Source organism: Rhinoraja longicauda, chromosome 33 (assembly GCF_053455715.1).
Source record: "Rhinoraja longicauda isolate Sanriku21f chromosome 33, sRhiLon1.1, whole genome shotgun sequence".
Classification (NCBI taxonomy): Eukaryota; Metazoa; Chordata; class Chondrichthyes; order Rajiformes; family Arhynchobatidae; genus Rhinoraja; species Rhinoraja longicauda.
Window position 1 is genome coordinate 24,628,906 of NC_135985.1, and position 22,529 is coordinate 24,651,434.

A 22,529-nucleotide genomic window follows, 5' to 3' on the forward strand; every position below is an offset into this window, starting at 1 on the left:
AAACGTATGTAATTATGTGTCTTGTGCTCTTTACTGTCATGACTGCATGGCAACCACATATCATTCAAATTTTTTTTTGAATGACAATAGAGGTCATCCAATCCAATCCAATCCAATTAACCTACATACCTGCACGTCTTTGGAGTGTGGGAGGAAACCAAAGATCTCGGAGAAAATCCACGCAGGTCACGGGGAAACTCGGTACAGACAGCACCCGTAGTCGGAATCAAACCCGGGTCTCCGGCGCTACATTCGCTGTAAGGCAACAACTCTACCGCTGCGCCACTGTGCAGCCTTGTTCATGAAAGGTCATGAAAGAGACAACATTTCAACATGGCAAGACGTGGAAGGCAACTCCAATGAAAGTTATGATGGAGAATTCAAACATATTAAAACTGAGAAACAATATGTTGAACATATTTACCAATAGACAGTATGATTGTGGGAATTAGCAACAACAATTCTCAATATAGCTTCTTGACACGTGTGAACTGTTCTTTTAGATTTTGTTTGAATAATATTTGAAAAACATGTCCATTTTGTCACGTTTAATTCATGTACAGTATTTTGCTGGTGGCAACTACACTCAGCTGATCTGTTATCATTTCTGAATAGACATTATTAAATTTCACAATAGCTGTAAAGGGAATGTGTTGCGAGAGAAACATTAGATGGGGTGCTAGAGAAACATTGATTAAAAATTGTTAAAAAAAATATATTACAAAAAATCAAAAGACCTTCCCCCATTTCAAAAGGATAAACCTTAATGAATTTTTTGCTTTTTCTTCCGTGCAACACGGCAAAGTTTCTTCAGTGTTCCAACCACCAGCAGGACTAACACAGACAACAGAAAGATCATCACATATACACAACAGTAAGCGTACCAGGGGAGTCGGTAGGATACTGGGCGCAAATGCCCCGCTCCTTTGTGTCGGGCAACGTATTCAACCCAGAAAACAGCTCTCTCCATTGGCGACTTGGCTGGTCCCGATGGAGAGCGGAGAGTCTCTTCATGTTGTCCCCATAAGATGTGCCGTTTATCACCTCGTTGAGTGCCTGCAACAGATCTGTGGAGTGCATGGTTGCAACGTTGATCACTTTTGCTGCCCCTCGAGATTCGAGTCTGACTACATTGTCAAACTGGTCAAAGATCAGAGGCATGCCGACCACTGGCACCCCATGGTAGATGGCTTCGTAAATGCCATTGGTGCCTCCGTGTGAAACAAAGGCTCGTGTGTTGGGGTGACCCAGCAGGTCGTTCTGAGGGATCCATTTTGCCAGCAGTGTATTATTCCCTATGTTGGGAGGGGTCTCACCATCATATCTCCAGATAACCTTCTGGGGGATTTGAGATAAAGCTTCTGCTATCTTCATTGGCAAGAAACTGACAAAGGTCCCCATTGACATGACAACAAGTCCGTGCTTCCCTGAGCTTTGGACAAACTCCTGAAATTCTGCCGCCAGAGGCCGTGCTGGTTTACACTGGAAGCCTCCGATGTACACAATGTGTGGCATGGTGGGTCTTGGGAATTCAAACACAAAATCCACCCTCATCAGCCACACATCAGAGCTCAGCAGAATTGCTTGAAAGTCTGTATTTGGCCCCAGGTAACGATGGCAGAGTTCATTGTAAATGGGGTTAATGAGGAATTCCGTAATAATGATCTCATTTTGATTCAGAATGACGTTCAGTGTCCTTTGAAGGAAGGTCATTTTATCCGTCACTTGTGAACCAGGGACGGGGATGTAGGAAAGTGGTGATGTGGCGGAGAGGAAGTGGGCTTCCTCACTAGGGAACCATCGTACGTTGTACACCACTGGAAGCTTCAAGTAAAAAGCCAAAATTGGACCAGTGCCAAAAACAGGATCAGTAAGCACCAAGTCAAAGTTGGCATCTTCAATTTGGTTTAATACAACCTTGTTTTTAAATATTGCAACAGTGAACTGTTGAGCACATTGATGGTAGTAATACAACGCGTACCATATCTGATATTGCAGCTTAAGAAATCCCCATGGTGTCATTCCATACCTTAAGGCTGTCAGTACCTTTTGTAGAGAACTTTGCATTATTTTTTCTGTTTCATTTTTCCCAAGGCATTCTTCCATTTGGACCACAATGGATTGATAAAGATCAGGCTTTTCTTTGATATACCAGGATGTTGAGGGATGAACCACAGTGATTTTGTGACCATGAAGGTTCAGTTCTTCCACTAGGATTTTCATGTTGATCCAGTGACTTCCATCGACAGGTACAACCAATATTTTCACCGGCAACGACAGGGTGATAATGGAACAAAGAACAAAAGTGGCCAGTAACTTACTCCGCCAGTTTGAAAGCTTCATATTGAGAGTGGGTGATCTCCAAATTCTGTTGGGAAATTGGAAGAAATGTTTTGGTGATGACAATAATATAATTTGTGTTGGAAGGAACTGCAGATGCTGATTTAAACCGAAGATAGACACAAACAGCTGGAGTAACCCAGCGGGTCAGGCAGCATCTCTGGTGAAAAGGAATAGGTGATATTTCAGGTTGACACAAAATGCTGGAGTAACTCAGCGGGACAGGCAGCATCTCTGGAGAGAAGGCATCGGAGGTAGACACAAAATGCTGCAGTAACTCAGCAGGACGGGCAGGCATCAGTCTGAAGAAGGGTCTCGACCTGAAACGTCACCCATTCCTTCTCTCCAGAGATGCTGCCTGACCCACTGATTTACTCCAGCAGTTTGTGTCTACCTAGGTGCTGTTTCAGGTTGAGACCCTTCTTCGGACTGAGAGTCAGGAGAGAGCGAAACGAGACTTAGAAGGTACATAGGACAGATGAATGAAAGATATGCAAAAAGCAACGATCAAGGAAAGGTGGAGCCCACAATGGTCTATTGTTGGATGTGAGGTAGGTGATAACGAGTTATACAGACAGTGAAACTCAACAGGATGGCAGTGAAACTAGTACGATGAATAGGGTGGGGGAGAGATGGAGAGAGGGGATGCAAGGGGTACTTGAAGTTAAAGAAATCAATAATCATGCCGTTGGGTTGTAAGCTGCCCAAGCAAAATATGAGGTGCTGTTCCTCCAATTTGCATTTGGCCTCACTCTGAGAATGGAGGAGGCCCAGGACAGAAACGTCAGTGTGGGAATGGGAACAGGAATTAAAGCGTTTGGCAACTGGGAGATCACGTAGGTCAAGGCGGACTGCTATACTCCTTGCTACAACTCCACTCCTTTATCTGCTGCAGATTTGGGCTTCTACTTAAAGTTTGGCAGGTGTGTAGTTTCAAAAGCTTTTTGCCTGTGAAATAATTTCTAATTTATTTGCAAACAAATTCTGTTGGTGAGCAGATAATGAAAAGATTATAACGGGTTTCATCACAATGAGCCAAGGATAGGAAATCTATTCTTCTAAATCAGCAGTTACAAATTTTAGTAGTCCATACATGGAGATGCAGATTGCTATTCAGAAAGAGTGGTGGAGGCAGAAGATGGAAGGCAGCAGCATTTAGAAATACAGCAGAGTTATAAGCACCCATTCTCTTGAGTAGGACCAAATTAGGAACAGCTACTTACCCTAACTGGCCATAAGATGCAGGAGCTTGAAATCACACACAACCAAACTCAGAAACAGCTTTTTCCCCCTTATTTAGTTTAGTTTAGTTTAGTTTGGAGATACAGCGTGGAAAAGGCCCTTCGGCCCACCGAGTCCGCACCGACCAGCGATCCCTGCACATTAACACTATCCTACTAGGGTCAATTTACACTTATACCAAGCCAACTAGCCTGCAAACTTGTACGTCTTTGGAGTGTGGGAGGAGACCGATGATCTCGGAGAAAACCCACGCAGGTCGCAGGAAGAACGCACAAACTCCGTACAGACAGCACCCGTAGTCGGGATCGAGCCCGGGTCTTCTGCACTAAGGCAGCAACTCTACCGCTGTGCCAAAATTCTATGTTTCTACATTTTTGCCCCAGTTGTCAGGCTTCTGCATTGTCCTTCCATAAGCTAGAGTATGGTCCAATTCTCCGCTCCCTCATTATCTCTGGGACTATAACGCTGCAATGCTGAGGACTACTGATTCCTTTGTACTACTGATTGCACGAGTTTGGCTTGATTGTATTCATGCATAGTATTATCTGATTTACCTAACTTTACTTTAGAGGTACAGGGTGGAAACAGGCCCCTCGGCCCTCCAAGTCTGTGCCGACTGCCAATATTTTGATTTGAAAAATATATTTTCTTCAGAAAGTTTGCAAATTCACCAAACGGTACAGTCATAAGTTGCCATTCACTGTATTAACCACATCACTTCACTGACATATGATTCACATTGTATTAACGTGGCAGCAATTTTTCTTTCACCTACCTTACATGACCAAGCAGGGGAAGAGAAAAGACATTCTGGCCTTCCATCACAGTGAGGAGACTCACTGTGATAGATGTTTCTTTTTTTTCTTGATTGTGTGTGAAATTGTTTATTTTTATTGTTCTATTGCTGGACTATGGGTGACCTTTCATTTCACTGCACATCTTGTATGTGTATGTGACAAATAAACTTGACTTGACTTCACTTGCGGGGTTTATACAAGGCTCTGTTCCCACAACATGCAGTGGTGTTTGTTTGTAAACTCTGCCCTTTACCCACCACAGAGCGGTTGCCTCAAGCTTCAGTGTGTGGCCCTTGGCTGATGCTGGGAAGGACCCTCTCTCTCAGATGCTTCTTGCACTGGCAGCGTCTCATTGCTATTGAATCCGGCTGTTCCAGGCGACTGTGGCGAGAGTGAGACTTTCATTCGTCTACCTCTGGAATGTGTGTTCCTCAATTCTCTGTCGCACCGAACTCCACCCCCTCCCTCTGTCCCTTCCTCCTCCCTCCCTAGGGGATAGATTTAAACTTTAAAATGTGAATAACTTTAAAAATATACCACCGTTTTCAATGAAACCTCTTCCATTAGCCCCAAAGGGACGACGGTGAGTAAGGTGGGCCTAAAATTGTTGCGCTATCATGTGCCTTTTGGTTGTAGTTCATGAACAAACAAACAAACAAACAAACAAGAGTTTTAGTATATAGATTGATGGGGTACTCGATTAGCAAGGGCATCAAAGGCTGCAGGAGAATGGGGTGGAGAGGGATAAATAGATCAGCCATAATCAAATGGTGAAGCAGACTCGATGGGTCAAATGGCTTAATTCTGATCCTGTGTGTTATGATCTTACTATCTTTATTGGTAATGGTTTATTACTGTCACCTGTACCGACATACAGTGAGAAACTTTGTGTGTACTATCCAGGCAAATCACAGCGTACATGATTAGATCAGCTTGAAGGTCGATCAGCTGGTGCAAAAGAGAAATTAAACTGTGGGCAGAATATAGGGTTACAGCTACCTAGAAAGTTCAGATTAAAAAAAGCACAAAAGTAGATTGGGAGGTCAGGAAATTCATCCCTAGCCTATGAGAGGTCTGTTAAACAGTCTGGTAACAGCTGGGAAGAAGCTGTTCTTCAGCCCACAATGTCTGTACCGAACATTGGTACCCTTCGGGCCACACTGTCTGTACCGAAAATGATGCCAAGACCATCACTTACTACATGTACCTGCACAAAACCCATATCCCTCCATTCCCAGCATATCCATATGCCGATCCAAAAGTCTTTGAAATGCCACCAATTTATCTGCTTCAACTATCACCCCTGGCAGCATGTTCCAGGCACACACCACCCTCTGTTTAAAAATATTTGCCCCGCACATCTACATATCAAAACTCTTGTTTGTTTGTTTGTTCCTGAACTACAGCCAAAACGGTACACGACAATTTTAGGCCCACCTTACTCACCGTCGTCCCTTTGGTGCTAATGGAAGAGGTTTCATTGAAATCGGTGTTATATTTTTTAAGTTATTCACATTTTAAAGTTTAAATCTATCTCCGAGGGAGGGGGGGTGGAGAGGGATGGAGGGGGGTGGGTAAGGTGGTTTGAGGGGGATGGAGTGGGGGGGAGGGGAAGGGGGGAGGGGAAGGGGGGAGAGGAGGAGGGAGAGGAGGAGGGACGGAGAGGAGGGGAGGGGGTGGGAGGGGGAGGAGGGAGGGAGGGGGGAAAGAGAGGAGGGGCGGGAGGGGAGGGAAAAGGAGGGAGAGGGAAGGGGGGAGGGGTGGGAAGGGGGAGGGAGGCGGGAGGGGGGGAGGAGAGGGTGCTGCACCAATGCAGGAGAGGTTTAGGCCCAACGGGTCCACTTGGTCTAGTCGCTTTTAAACTTTGCCCCCCTCACCAAAAAGCTATGCCCTCAAGTATTTGATTTTTCCGTTCTGGGAAAAAGGTTCTGACTGTCTACCCTATCTATGCCTTTTCGAAATTTGACATACTTTTATCAGGTTTCCCCACAACCGGCATTCCAGAGAAAACAATCCAAGTCTGTCCAATCTCTCCCTTTAGCTAATCCCTCCTAATCCAGTCTTCATTCTGGCAAAGGCAGACACAAAACGCTGGATTAAAACAGTGGGTCCGACAGCATCTCTGGAGTTAGAGAGTGATACAACGTGGAAACAGGCCCTTCGGCCCAACATTCCCACACTGGCCAATATGTTCAAACTACACAGCCCACATTTGGTCCATATCCCTCCAACCCTGTCCTATCCATGTACCTCTCTAACTGTTTCTTAAACGTTGGGATAGTCCCTGCCTCAAGTATCTCAACTGGCAGCTTGTTCCATACACCCACTGCCCTTTGTGTGAAAAAGTTACTCCTCAGATTCCTATTAAATCTTTTCCCCTTCACCTTGAACCTATATCCTCTGGTCCTCGATTCCCCTACTCTGGGCAAAAGACTCTGTGCATCTACCTGATCTATTCCTCTCATGATTTTAAACACCTCTATAAGATCACCCCTCATCCTCCTGCCCTCCAAGGAATAGAGACCCAGCCTGTTGAACCTCTCCCTCTAGTCCTGGCAACATCCTCGTAAATCTTCTCTGAACCCTTTCAAGCTTGACAATATGTTTCCTATAACATGGTGCCTAGAACTGAACACAATATTCTGAATCAGGTTATCCACTTTGGTGGTAAGAATAGGAAGGCAGAGTATTATCTGAATGGTGTCAAGTTCGGAAAAGGGGACGTACAACGAGATCTGGGTGTCCTAGTGCATCAGTCACTGAAAGGAAGCATGCGGGTCCAGCAGGCAGTGAAGAAAGCCAATGGAATGTTGGCCTTCATAACAAGAGGAGTTGAGTAAAGGAGCAAAGAGGTCCTTCTGCAGTTGTACAGTCAAGTCAAGTCAAGTCAATTTTATTTGTATAGCACATTTAAAAACAATCCACGTTGACCAAAGTGCTGTACATTTGATTAGGTTCCAATAGAAAAAAAATGAAAACATACAGTAGCACGCAAACAGTTCACAGCGCCTCCTCAATGAGCCTCAAACGCTAGGGAGTAGAAATATGTTTTGAGCCTGGACTTAAAGGAGTCGATGGAGGGGGCAGTTCTGATGGGGAGAGGGATGCTGTTCCACAGTCTAGGAGCTGCAACCGCAAAAGCGCGGTCACCCCTGAGTTTAAGCCTAGACCGCGGGATAGTGAATAGCCCCAAGTCGGCCGATCTGAGGGACCTGGAGTTAGAGAGGGGGGTTAGAAGATTTTTGATGTAGGGGGGGGGAGTGTCAATTTAGGGCTTTATACGTGAATAGGAGGAGCTTGAAGTAGATTCTGTACCGTACAGGGAGCCAGTGGAGAGAGGCCAGAATCGGGGTGATGTGGTCCCTTTTCCGGGTACCCGTCAGGAGTCTCACTGCGGCGTTTTGGACCAGTTGCAGGCGGGACAGGGAAGATTGGCTGATCCCAGTGTATAGGGAGTTGCAGTAGTCTAGGCGGGAGGAAATGAAAGCGTGAATGATTTTTTCTGTGTCGTCGAATTGGAGGAAAGGTTTGATTTTAGCTATGGTTCGAAGTTGGAAGAAGCTGGCTTTTACCACAGCGTTGACTTGCTTATCAAATTTAAATGCAGAGTCAAATATCATGCCGAGGTTTTTGACATGCGGTTTGACTAGGCAGGATAGGCTTCCAAGACTGCCTGTTATCAATTTGATGGAGTCGGGGGGGCCGAATAGGATGACCTCAGACTTGCTCTCATTTAATTGGAGGAAGTTCTGTGCCATCCAACATTTTATGTCCTCAAGGCAGTGTGAGAGGCTGTTTAAATTTGACTGGTTGTTGGGTTTCAGGGGGAGGTAAAGCTGAGTGTCATCGGCATAGCAGTGGAAAGAAATGCCGTGCCTTTGAATGATTTGGCCAAGGGGGAGCATGTATAGAGAGAAGAGAATGGGGCCTAGGATGGAGCCTTGTGGAACTCCGCAGGAGAGGCTAGCTGGAGCAGAGGATTAACTGCCTATGTTGATGGCGAAACTCCTATCTTTGAGGTACGAAGCGAACCAGCTCAGGGCAGTGCCATCAATGCCAACCGCGTACCGGAGACGGTCAATAAGGATGGTGTGGTCCACTGTATCGAACGCTGCGCTGAGGTCGAGAAGGAGCAGGATTGCACAGTCGCCGGTGTCGATGGCGAGAAGCAGGTCATTGTGTACCTTCAACAAGGCAGACTCTGTGCTGTGGTGGGCTCTGAAACCTGACTGGAAACTTTCCAGGATGGTGTTTTGGTGCAGGTAGGGCACTAATTGGTTTAGGATTGCCTTTTCAAGGACTTTTGACAGGAATGGCAGTTTGGAAATGGGTCTGTAGTTGCTAGGCAAGGTGGGGTCTAGGTTAGGTTTTTTCAGTTGGGGCTGGACCACTGCATGCTTGAAACTGGTTGGAACAGTGCCAGTGGCCAGAGAACTGTTGATAATAGAGAGGATGCTGGGACCGGCTATTGCAATGACATCCTTCAGAAGGGCAGTGGGGGCTGGATCAAGGGGGCAGGTTGCAGGTTTCATAGCGGAGACAAGCTTTGCAAGGGAGGATAGAGTGACGGGTTGGAAGCAGTCCAATTTAGATGAACAGACTAGTGAGACAGCTAGGTCACGGGTGGGAGGGGAAATGTTCATTCTAATATTCTCAACTTTGTTGGTGAAAAATTTAGCGAATTCTTCGCACTTAGCAGGGGACCCAACTAAGCTGGTACTGGGGGCGGGACATATGACAGAGGTAATTGTTCTAAATAGGACCTTGGAGTTATGAGAGTTTTTGGAAATAAGGTCGGAGAAGTATTGTGCTCTAGCAGACTTTACTGCTTCCTGGTATTTGAGAAGATTGTTTCTCAGAATTTCGAAGGAAATTTGAAGCTTGTCACATTTCCACCTACTTTCTGATTTTCTGCACTCCCTTCTTAGGGCTTTGGTGGAGTCATTGAGCCACGGCCGACCTTTGGGCTTAGGCTTTTTCATTTTAAGGGGAGCGTTAGAATCCAGGATGGAAGAGCAAGTGATATTAAATAAAGAGGCGAGATCCTCAGTGCTGAGATGGGGGGGAGAGGCCTCAATAGTGCAGATGTTGGGGGCAGCTGTGAGAGCCTCGGAGAATTTACTGGCAGTCAATGAATTTATGTCGCGGGAGTAGCGAACAGGGAGATGAGATTTTGCGGGAGATAAAGGCAGAGATGCGTCAAAAATGATAGCGCTGTGGTCCGATAGACAGGCTTCAGTAGTTTCAATGTTGTTGATTGGGAATCCGGACGATAACACTAGGTCGAGAGTATGGCCTAACTTGTGAGTGGGTCCCGTGGTGTGAAGAGTCAGATTGAAGGACTCAACCAGGTGCATAAATTCACTCACAAGAGGCTTAGTGGGACAGCAAACATGAATATTAAAGTCACCAAGAATCATGATCCGGTCAAATTTGGGCAAAATGCTAGAAATCAGATCAGCAAATTGGGTGATGAAGTCCTTATGCATTTTTGGTGGGCGATACACAAGAACAATTAAGAGGGGATAGGCTAGGCCTACTTTAATTAGTTGCACCTCGAAACTGGAGAAATGATCAGCGTTCAGGAGGCGGCAGTTGAAATGTTTCTTAAACACAGTGGCTAAGCCCCCACCGCGTCCGGAGAGCCTAGGCGAGGTGAAGAAGTGACAGTTATCAGGACAGAGTTCCACGAGTGGAGCAAGCTCACCAGGGTTAAGCCAGGATTCTGTGAGCAGTAAGAAGTCCAATCCATGGGTGATGAAGAAGTCGTTGAGGATGAAGGTCTTGTTCTGTAGGGATCTTACGTTGATCAGGGCCACTTTAGCAGGGACAGCAGGGACAGCAGGTGAGCTTCGGTCCGGTAGCGGCTCCCACGCCAGCGGGCGGAGGTTCAGGGAGACCACGCCGCTGCGCTTCACAGATGGCCTTGCTGGGAGCCCACAGGCCGGCAGTCCAGGGACCGGGATGATCGGTCGAAGAACGGCATACCTGAGCTCGAGGGAGCGCCGGTGGATGGAGCTGTAAGGTCGACCAGGTCCGACTTCGCAGCGCTGGGCGAGGTAGGCCGCTGTTGGATGAACGCGGGCGAGGTTTTTTAAATTTTCGAATGTTCCCGCGCGTTTACCCCGCCTCCTAGCGCGGTGCGTGCGGCGGTGGATGTAAGGCTGGGCCCGCACATCTACCGGGAGTTGATCGAGGAGCGATCGCTGGAAGAAACTTTGTCCGGGACCTGGACTTAAGAAGTCGACGACGGAGGGTCGGATCAACAGGAGGGTTCAGCGGTCGTAAACCAAAGTGGCTCGAAGAACACTACGATCTCCAGGTGCGCGACGACAGGCAGCCAAACACAACGGCGCGGCCATCTTGAGTAAGGTGCAGGGCCTAGTGAGACCTAGTGAGACCGCACCTGGAGTACTGTGTGCAGTTTTGGTCTCCAAATTTGAGGAAGGATATTCTTGCTATTGAGGGCGTGCAGCGTAGGTTTACTAGGTTAATTCCCAGAATGGCGGGACTGTCGTATGTTGAAAGACTGGAGCGACTAGGCTTGTATACATTGGAATTTAGAAGGATGAGAGGAGATCTTATCGAAACGTATAAGATTATTAAGGGGTTGGACACGTTAGAGGCAGGAAACATGTTCCCAATGTTGGGGGAGTCCAGAACAAGGGGCCACAGTTTAAGAACTGAGGCCATTTAGAACTGAGATGAGGAAAAACGTTTTCAGTCAGAGAGTTGTGAATCTGTGGAATTCTCTGCCTCAGAAGGCAGTGGAGGCCAATTCTCTGAATGCATTCAAGAGAGAGTTGGATAGAGCTCTTAAGGATAGCGGAGTCAGAAGGTATGGGGAGAAGGCAGGTACGGGGTACTGATTGAGAATGATCAGCCATGATTACATTGAATGGCGGTGCTGGCTCGAAGGGCCGAATGGCCTCCTCCTGCACCCATTGTCTATTGAATGCGGTCTCACCAATGTCTTATACAACTGCAATATGACCTCCCAACTTCTATACTCAATATTCCGAATGATGAAGACCAATGTTGCAAAAGCCTTTTTGACCACCTTATCTACCTGTGACTCGACCTTCAAGGAACCATGCACCTGCACTCCTGGATCCCTGGAGAAAAGGAATAGGTGACATTTCGTGCAGACACCCATCTTCAGACCCAAAACGTCACCTGTTCCTTCTCTCCAGAGATGCTGCCTGACCCGCTGAGCTACTCCAGCTTTTTGTACCTATCTTCAGTTTAAACCAGCATCTGCAGTTCCTTCCTCCGCCTTCATTCTGGGAAGCATCCTCTGCACCTTTGCAAAGCCTCTGCATCCTTCCTGGAATGAGGGGGACCAGTACCGCACGTAATACTTTTGAAAAAAGCGCAGCCTAACCAACATCTGATAAAGATGCAGCCACACACATGGTCACTGTTAGGATGGGAGCTGCAGTGGATACATGTTCCCTTTCTTCTCTGCAGAAACTGTGCTCGTTCAAGCAAAACACAGTGCTGGAAGAACTCAGGCAGCATCTGCATTGTTTTGGCTTGGGATCCTTCTTCAGTCCGATTACAGTAGAGCTTTGTGTTGTGCAACAAAAAAAAAGCAGCTACTTAACCTGCCGTCTAAAGCAGCCCCAAGCTTCTTCCTTTCAGAAAACGGAAAGGAATCCGGACAAGAAAAGCAGCCAGAGTTTTAACACACACGTCGACAATGGAGGCTGTGCACCGAATTGTTTACTTTTAAACCAACAGCAGAATTACAGGTCACGTTGCACTCCAGTAAACGAATGTGGGGCCCTGAGTGGGACACAATGAAGTCTTTGAAAATTTAGGCTGCACTTTGATCGTTTCGAGTAAAGTTCCGATTTTCCTTCCTAAGTAAGAAATCTGCTAAAGTTTTTCATTTGAGGATCAGGACATTTGTTCAACAGGTTCACGTATATGTCGCCCTATGGCGAGTCCGAAACTTGTTGGTTGTAGAAGAAGTTTATTGCAGCCGCAATATTCGAATACAGAGTTAAACAACAAGGTAAAGGACAACCATCACAAACTTACTGTCTTCTTCGAAGACTTCGCCGAACTAACTAAATCGGGCGCCAAACGCGCACATGACATCGCTGGCCAATCAGCGATGTCGCTCCCTGGACCAATCCCCATGGTCGCGTTCCCACGTGACCTCGCTGGCCAATCCGAGGGTTCGACGACCTGGACCATTCTCTATGGTCGCTACATGACCCCCCCCCAGAACCCGAGGTGCGGAACCTAGCAGGGAGCCGGATTTCGCGACCATAACGAGTACGGAGAGGGACAGCCTGAACCACAGGAGCCGGGGGTTCCGGACTTGGCAGAACAGCCGGAACGGGAGGTCCTGGAGGAACTACCGGAACGGGGGGTCCTGGAGGAACTGCCGGAACGGGGGGTCCTGGAGGAACTGTCGGAACGGGGGGTCCTGGACTGAGCGGAACTAACGGAGGTCGGCCTCTCCTAGGGGTTTGACCGACCAGGACTGGTTGATCCGGATCCAAATGGGCAGGTTTGAGCCGGGACACCGAGACGAGCTCACTCTTGCCGCACATGTCTAAGGTGAAGGTAGCCGTTCCCTTACGCAAAACCCGGAACGGCCCTTGATAGACCCTCTGCAACGGGGCGCGATGGGAATCTTTTCGCAGAAAAACGAACTCACAGTCCTTCAGGGAAGGTGGTTCATGTACCATGACGTGAAGTCGGAACTGGAGCCAGGGAGCCCACCCGTTCCCGGAGAGATGCTAACACTGATGGGACTGTAGGCAGCTGGTCTGAAGGGTCCGGAAACAGATCTCCGGGTACTCGAAGTGTCGAGCCATATACTAGCTCTGCGGACGACGCACCGAGATCTAGCTTGGGAGCAGTCCGGATGCCCAAAAGAACCCAAGGGAGCTGGTCTACCCAGTCCGGGCCTTCAAGCCTTGCACTGAGGGACGCCTTAAGTTGGCGGTGGAACCTTTCTACGAGTCCATTTGCCTGGGGGTGATATGCAGTCGTGGGTTGTAACTTGGACCCGTACAGTTCTGCAAGCGCGGCCCAGAGGGACGAAGTGAACTGTGGCCCTCTGTCAGTGTTAATAACTGCCGGGACCCCGAAACGAGCTACCCAATGAAGGGCCAAAGTCCTAGCACAAGACGCTGACGAAATATCAAACAATGGGAAAGCCTCTGGCCACCGGGTGAACCGATCCACCACCGTGAGGAGGTGGGTGTAGCCCCGGGAGGAAGGCAAAGGCCCGACCAAATCCACGTGGATGTGGAAAAAACGAACAGCCGGGACCTCGAAATCCTGTACGGGGGGCTGGACGTGGCGCTGGACTTTAGCGGTCTGACAGGGCACGCAGGAACGTGCCCACCCCGCTACCTGTTTCCGTAGGCCATGCCAGACAAACCTCGCTGCTACCAAGGCAGAGGTGGAGCGGATGGACGGGTGCGCCAGCCCATGAATGGAATCGAAAACCCGGCGCTGAAGGGAGGGCGGTACTACCGGCCTGGGACGGGGAAGAGAAACGTCGCACCAGACTTTTGTGCCCGCCGACCCACAAGCTACCTGGGCCAACTTCAATCCCGAAGTGGTGGACCGGTAAGCCGAAACGGTATCCGCCAGAAGCTGTGCCTCCGCAAGCTCCTGGGGATCCACTTCGCAGTCCACCGCCGAAATAGGGGAAAAAGCAGGTCTAGACAGGGCGTCAGCAACGGCATTAAGCTTACCCGCGACATGACGGACATCGGTGGTAAATTCGGAGATAGCAGTCAGGTGCCGCTGCTGGCGGGCCGACCATGGGTCAGACAATTTCAAAAAGGCAAATGTTAATGGTTTGTGGTCCGTAAATGCCACAAATGGGCGGCCCTCGAGGAAGTACCTGAAATGACGAACAGCTAAATAGAGAGCCAGAAGCTCTCGGTCAAATGCGCTATACTTCAGCTCGGCCGAATTTAGTTGCCGGCTGAAAAACGCTAAAGGCTGCCAACGGCCACCGACCTGCTGCTCCAGAACCCCGCCCACCGCCACGTCAGAGGCGTCAACCGTCAGGGCCGTGGGGGCGGAGGGGCTCAGATGGACCAACATGGTGGCGTCTGCCAAGGCTGCCTTAGCTGCTGTAAAAGCCGACTCTGCGGTCGGGGACCATATCAACTCTACCGGATTCCCTGCAAGGCATTGGAAAAGTGGGCGCATGACTCGCGCAGCTGCCGGAACGAACCTATGGTAGAAATTAACCATGCCTACGAACTCCTGTAGCCCTTTTACTGTGGTGGGCCTGGGAAATGCCCGGATAGCCTCCACCTTCTCGGGCAAAGGGGAGGCGCCGGCAGGGGTAATTCTGTGCCCTAGAAAATCAAGAGCAGGAAGGCCGAATTGACATTTGGAGGGTTGGATAATGAGCCCGTGGTCTTGGAGCCGCTGGAACACGGTCCGCAAATGGGCCTGGTGTTCCTGCACTGAGGGGCTGGCGACCAGGATATCGTCTAAATAAATAAACAAAAAGGGTAAACCCCGGCCCACGCGGTCCATCAGTCGCTGGAAAGCCTGTGCCGCGTTCTTTAAACCGAAAGGCATACGCAACCATTCAAACAACCCGAACGGAGTAATTGTTGCAGTTTTCTGTATGTCCTCCGGTCGCACCGGAATCTGATGGTATCCTCGCACCAAATCGATTTTGGAAAACACCACCGCTCCTTCCAGCCCAGATGAAAAATCCTGTAGGTGCGGTATGGGGTAGCGATCAGCCGTGGTGACAGCATTGAGACGCCGATAATCGCCACATGGTCTCCACCCCCCTTGGAGACCATATGTAACGGCGAGGCCCACGGGCTGTCAGACTGACGGACAATTCCCATTTCCTCCATCTTCCTGAACTCCGCCCGTGCCACCACCAGTTTGTCTGGCGGTAGTCTCCTGGCCCGAGCGAAAACGGGAGGGCCTTCGGTGCGGATGTGATGGACCACGCCGTGCTTGGCCGAAGGCGTGTCAAAACGTTGGATGAGCAGCTCTGGAAACTCTGCCAGAATCGCAGCATACGAGTCGGGGGCCGCGACGACGGCCTGGACAGTAGGGCTGGGCGAGGAGGCGATTGTCGGAGCGACGTGCTCATCTTCGGCGGAGAGTCGGAGGTCGTTACCGCGGACATCAGGAACCAGTGAAAAAGCCCAGAGAAAATCTGCGCCCAGGATCGCTTGTTTGACGTCGGCTATGATGAATGGCCATTCGTACGTGCGGAGGCCTAACACAAGGGACATCTTCCGTGTACCGAAAGTGCGAATTGGGCTGCCATTAACCGCGATGAGGGTGGGACCTGTCTTACCCGATCTGGTTTCGAGGTCGGTCGGCGGCACTATGCTGACGATGGCTCCCGTGTCTACCAAAAATTCTGTGTCCGTGAATCGATCATGGACATAGAGGCGCCGGTTCTGGCCAATCGTAACTGCCCCTATGTACGATCGGCCGAGGCATTTCCCGCAAAGGTACAAGGCAAACGGCAGTTGCGGGATTCGTTACCCCATCGTAGGTGATAATAGCACCAGCCGCGCTTGTGCGGATCTTTTTGGCGGGCTTTCGGAGAATTGGCGGGAGATGTGGCGCCATCTTGCCGTCGCTGTGGCGTGGTCACTGATGTCGAGACCTTGTTGATCGAACCACTTGCCTTGTTTTTTGCCGCTATGAGCGCGTCCGCTTTCGCTGCATATGCTTCGGGGTCCTTAAAAGAACAATCCGTGAGCAGCAGTCGGACATCCTCGGGAAGTCTCTCGCGGAATGCCTGTTCGAACATAGGGCAATCCGTATGCTCACCGGCTAGCATCATCATTTCGGACATGAGGACGGAAGGCAGTTGGTCTCCGAGATCCGGTAGGTGCAGAAGTCTTGCCGCACCACCATGCTTATTAAACCCGAAGATTCGCAGTAATACTTTCTTCATGGCCTCGTACTTGTTTTCCGCAGGTGGATTCACGATGAACCGCATCACGCGCTTGGTTGTGTCCGGCGATAGAGCGCTGACGAGGTAGTAGTACATCGTGGATTCGTCCGACACCTTCTTTATATGAAATTGAGCTTCGGTGTGGATAAACCAAGCTTGCGGTGCGTGCGTCCAAAACAACAGAAGATGAACGCTTGCCGCGCTTGACTCCGGTGTGCCCGGCGCGGTCATCGTCAACGAGGCGTCGGGTTCCTGCTTAGTCGGTGATCGTCCAGATCACGTCGGGGTCACCAATATGGCGAGTCCGAAACTTGTTGGTTGTAGAAGAAGTTTATTGCAGCCGCAATATTCGAATACAGAGTTAAACAACAAGGTAAAGGACAACCATCACAAACTTACTGTCTTCTTCGAAGACTTCGTCGAACTAACTAAATCGGGCGCCAAACGCGCACATGACATCGCTGGCCAATCAGCGATGTCGCTCCCTGGACCAATCCCCATGGTCGCGTTCCCACGTGACCTCGCTGGCCAATCCGAGGGTTCCACGACCTGGACCATTCTCTATGGTCGCTACAGCCCACATCTAAATCCTGCAGGATGTAAAGATCTTTAAACAGAAAGGCTGTTAACTTACCTTTAAGCATCGGTCTCGATGGTTTAAAGGGGAGGAGAAAGGTTCTCTTATTTTCAGTTCATTAAATTAATGACTAATCCAGTTTGTGATTAGAATAAAAAATCTAAACGTCAATTGTTCTGTTTGAAATCTTTTTTTTCCAATCCCCACACCCACTTTGCAGACCATTTTAACGATATTAACTCCTTCAGTGGTTGAAAGCAAGATTAACCCTTTTCGTCTTTTCATTCCTACTTGCTCTTATTTTTGTGGAAGTAAATTGCATGGAAAACCTCCCAAGTGACGTGAAAGAGAAATAATGTAAGTGCAAAAAACGCAGAAATTTCTGGAAAAGCCCAAGCTGTAGATTGATCAAAGTTTTAAAATCTGATCAAAAGTTAAAAATCAAACCAGCTTAGAAGCTGGAAATCTGAACCCTGTGGAAAATGCTTTTAAAAAACCTTTCAGGGTCCGGAGAGGACTCGGCAGCATTAGTGGAGAGATCGGGGCGGCGGCCGATGATGGCGCAGACCGACGGACGAGGACGGACACGGAGAAGTAAGGACGCCGCTGCCGAGGGAAGGAACAATGGAGGCCCCGGTGTGGAGGGGAACGAGGGAGGGGGGGAGCGAGGGAAGAACAGTGGACAATGGGGACCCGGTGTGGGGGGGACCGAGGGAGGGGGGGGGGGAAGAACAGTGGACAATGGGGACCCAGTGTGGGGGGGACCGCAGTGAGGAGGGGGAAGAACAATGGACAATGGGGACCCGGTGTGGGGGGGACCGAGGGAGGAGTGGGGAAGAACAGTGGACAATGAGGACCCGGTGTGGGGGGGACCAAGGGAGGGGGTAGCGAGGGAAGAACAAAGGGGATTTGGCGTGCTTATCTGTAACTTTGTAAGTGCCCTTTATGGGCAAAGAATTTCACTGTGACTTGCCACATTCCATTCTAAGGGTCTTGATCACTAATCACAAGCACAAACACAATCTCTGCAACTATGATCATCTTTGAACTGTATCTTTGGTTGCACTACAGACATTGGTTTTGCACTGAAGATAGACACAAAGTGCTGGAGTAACTCAGCGGGACAGGCAGCGTCCCTGTATAGAAGTATTGGGTGAAGTTTTCGGACTGAGCATAAGGAAAGAAGGAGACAGAGAGATAAGGAAGGGTAAGAGGTCAAAAGAGATGCAGCTCAAGGAAAATTGTTAACTGAGATTAGGTGACAACAAAGCAAACAGAGATATAATGTAATCAGGGGGACAGTCAGACTGGTCGGAGAACTGGAAAGAGGGAGGGATGGAGATAAGGAAAGCAAGGGTTACTTGAAGTTAGAGAAGTCAATGATCATACCGCTGGGGCGTAAGCTGCCCACGCGAAATATGAAGTGCTGTTCCTCCAATTGGCGCTGGGCCTCACAGAAAGGTCAGAGTGGGAATGGGTGGGGGAGTTAAAGTGTTTAGCAACTAGGAGATCAGGTAGATTTAGGCAGACTGGGCGGAGGTGTTCAGCAAAACAATCGGCAAGCCTGCGCTTAGTCTCCGTTATACAGGAGTCCACACCTGGAACAGCGGATACAGAAGATGAGATTGGAGGAGGTGCAAGTGAACCTCTGCCTCACCTGAAAAGACTGCTGGGGTCCTTGGACAGAGTCGAGGGAGGAGGTATAGGGACAGGTGTTGCATCTCCTTTGGTTGCAGGGGAAAGTACCTGGGAAGGGGGTGGTTTGGGTGGAAAGGGACGAGTTAACCAGGGAGCTGCGGAGGGAACGGTCTCTGTGGAACGCAGAAAGGGGTAGAGATGAGAAAATGTGGCTTGTGGTGGGATCCCACTGGAGGTGGCGAAAATGTCGGAGGAAGTACAATGAGATCTGGGTGTCCTAGTTCATCAGTCATTGAAAGGAAGCATGCAGGTACAGCAGGCAATGAAGAAAGCCAATGGAATGTTGGCCTTCATAACAAGAGGAGTTGAGTATAGGAGCAAAGAGGTCCTTCTGCAGTTGTACAGGGCCCTAATGAGACCACACCTGGAGTATTGTGTGCAGTTTTGGTCTCCTAACCTGAGGAAAGATGTTCTTGCCTTAGAGGGAGTACAGAGAAGGTTCACCAGATTGATCCCTGGGATGGCGGGACTGATGTATGTTGAAAGACTGGAGCAACTGGGCTCTTATACTCTGGAATTTAGAAGGATGAGAGGGGATCTTATTGAAACATATAAGATTATTAAGGGATTGCACACGCTAGAGGCAGGAAACATGTTCCCGATGTTGGAGAAGTCCCGAACCAGGGGCCACAGTTTAAGAACAAGGGGTAGGCCATTTAGAACAGAGATGGGGAAAAACTTTTTCACTCAGAGAGTTGTAAAGCTATGGAATTCTCTGCCTCAGAAGGCAGTGGAGGCCAATTCTCTGGATGCTTTCAAGAGAGAGTTAGATAGAGCTCTTCAGGACGCAGAGTCAAGGGATATGGGGAGAAGGCAGGAACGGGGTATTGATTGTGGATGATCAGCCATGACCATGGTGAATGGCGGTGAATGGCGGTGCTGGCTTGAAGAGCCGAATGGCCTACTCCTGCACCTATTGTCTATTGTCTATTATGTGTTGTATGGTTCGGCTGATAGGGTGGAAGGTGAGGACTAGGGTGACTCTGTCCCTATTGCGACTGGGACGAGGGGGAGCAAGAGCGGAGCTGCAGGATATCGAGGAGACCCTAGTGAGGGCCTTTTCTATGATGGAAGAAGAGAACCCCCGTTCCCTAAAGAATGAGGACATCTCAGATATCCTGGTATGGAACACCTCATCTTCGCCTCAGATGCGGCGTAGACGGAGGAATTGGGAGTAGGGGATAGAGTCTTTGCAGGAGGCAGGGTGGGAAGAAGTGTAGTCTAGATAGCTGTGGGAGTCAGTAGGTTTATAATAGGTCAGTCGATAGTCTACCTCCTGTGATGGAGACGATGAGATCAAGAAATCGTAGGGAAATGACTGCAGGATGGAAATTAGTCGTGAAGTTAATTAAGTCAGTGAGTTCTGCATGGGCACAGGAGGTATATGTTAAGCTAGTGTCACGATTATTAATTTATTGCATTACTGATTATTATATATTCTGCATGTTTTATTGCATCTAAAAGTTAAGCTGCTGCAAGTAAGGATTTCATTGTTCCATTGTCAGTATATTGGTCAATTTGGGGATGGCACATTGGCGCAGCAGTAGAGTCGCTGCCTTACAGCACCAAAGAGCCAGGTTTGGTCCTGACTAATGGTGCTGTCCTTGTGGACTTTGTACGTTTTCCCTTGTGACCTCGTGGGTTTTCTCCAGGTGCTCAGGTTTCCTCCCACATTCCAAAGACGTACAAGTTTTTTTGGTTAATTGGTTTCAGTAAAATTGTGGGGAAGTGTACAAGACTCTACTTTAGTAGGAAGAATGAGAGAAAAGGAGTTCTTGGCAGGGTGGATGCAGAGAGGATGTTTCCTCTTGTGCGAGAGTGGGTCCCTCTCCCCCATGAGGGGGTCACTGGTAAACATGGAGCAGTATAGCCCAGATACAGGCCCTTCAGCCCACAATGTCTGTGCAGAACATGATGACAAAATAAACTAAGCTCCTGTCCCATATAAATGGGCGGCACGGTGGCGCAGCGGTAGAGTTGCTGCCTTACAGCGAATGCAGCGCCGGAGACTCAGGTTCGATCCTGACTACGGGCGCCGCCTCTACGGAGTTTGTACGTTCTCCCCGTGACCTGCGTGGGTTTTCTCCGAGATCTTTGGTTCCCTCCCACACTCCAAAGACGTACAGGTTTGTAGGTTAATTGGCTGGGCAAATGTAAAAATTGTCCCTAGTGTGTGTAGGATAGTGTTAATGTGCGGGGATCACTGGGCGGCGCGGACTCGGTGGGCCGAAGGGCCTGTTTCCGCGCTGTTCTCTAAATCTAAAATAAATCTAATAAAAAATGAAGCACCATTGAACTAATCCATGTGATTATCTAAAAACCTCTTAAATGTTACTATCATAAATTCCACCACCAACTTAGCAGTGCGTTCCAGACACCCACCACTCTCTGTAACAAAACTTGTCCTCCACATCTCCTTTAAACTTTGTCCCTCTCGCCTTAAAGCTTTGCGCTCTGGGCTTTGACATTTCCACCCTGAGAAAAAGGTAGTGACTGTCTACCCTAGCTATGCTTCTCATAATTTAATATATCAACATAATTGTATTGTTTATTATTGTCATGTGTACAGTGATACAGAGAAAAGCTTTTGGTTGCTTTCTGTCAGTCAAATCAAACCCTACTACACATGGGTACAATGACATACTACAACAGGTAGTGTGAAGAGAAAAGTAGAATACAGTGCAGAATACAGTGTTACAGCATTACAATGTTAGGGTTACAATTGGGCAGCACAGTGGCATAATAGTAGAGTTTGTGCCTTACAGCGCCTAAGACCTGGGTTCGATCCAGACCACAGTTGCTCGTTTGTATGGAGTTTATATGTTCTCCCCTTGACCTGCGTGGGTTTTGTCCAGAAGCTCGGGTTTCCTCCCACACTCCAAAGACGTGCAGGTTTGTAAGTTAATTGGTATAATTGTAAATTGTCCCTAGTGTGTGTGTAAGATAATGGTAATACTACCGATCACTGGTCGGCACGGACTCGGTGGGCCGAAGATCCTGTTTCTGTACTGTATCTCTGAAATAAACTAAAAAAAAAAGTTATAGAGAAAGTGCAATGAAGAGGCTGGAGAAGAGGGAATGACTGGTGATGAAATGGTCCTTGATTGAGCTGGCGATATTTCCGAAGCAGCGTGAAGTGTAGCTAGAATCAATGGGAGGAAGGCTGGTCTCTGTGATGGACTGGGCTATATCCACATCTCCCTGTAATTTCTTGCAGAGTTGGGCAGAACTGTTGTCAAACCAAGCTGTGATGTTGTAATCACGGTTGAAGATGCAACTTCAATGTTTGGTAAGATTTGTTGGAGACATGCCAAAAATGTCCTTAGTCTTCTAAGGAAGTGGAGGCTTTGGTGGTTCCTTGGCCGCAGTTTCAATTAGTTGGTCCAGGACGTTCTCCCCGTGACCTGCGTGGGCTTTCTCTGACATCTTGGGTTTCCTCCCACACTCCAAAGACGTACAGATTTGTATGTTAATTGGCTTGGCATAAATATAAAAATTGTCCCCAGTGTGTGTAAGATTGTGTTAGTGTGCGGGGATCACTGGTCGGTGTGGACTCGGTGGGCTGTATCTCTGTCTTTCTGCGCTGCATCTCTAATCTAAACTAAACAATAAGTTGACATGATGAAAAATACATTGACACAAAGGGAAGTTGCTAAAGCAACTTACAAAGCAACTTTCAAGAACAAATCTAACACTCCTGAACACTCTTAAATCTATTCACTGCAGTCAGTACTGGGGAACAGCTAGTAGAACTGCTGTCTCACAGTCCCAGTGTCCAGGGCTCAATCCCCACATTCTGCAGCGTCTGTGTGAGGTTTGCACATTCTACCGATAACTACGTTTCCCCTTTCTCATCCCAATGACGTGTGGGTTCTGTAAACTACCTCTCATGTACAGGATAATGGAACAATCAGGGGGGAGTTGATCGGACTGTGGGGAGAATAGG

General features: G+C 48.7%; 1 pseudogene; it reads right to left on the reverse strand.

The window, feature by feature from the left end:
- Nucleotides 1–763: 763 nt before the first annotated feature.
- Nucleotides 764–16,961, reverse strand: LOC144609102 (UDP-glucuronosyltransferase 2B31 pseudogene; annotated as a pseudogene).
- Between the last annotated feature and the right edge of the window lie 5,568 nt (nt 16,962–22,529).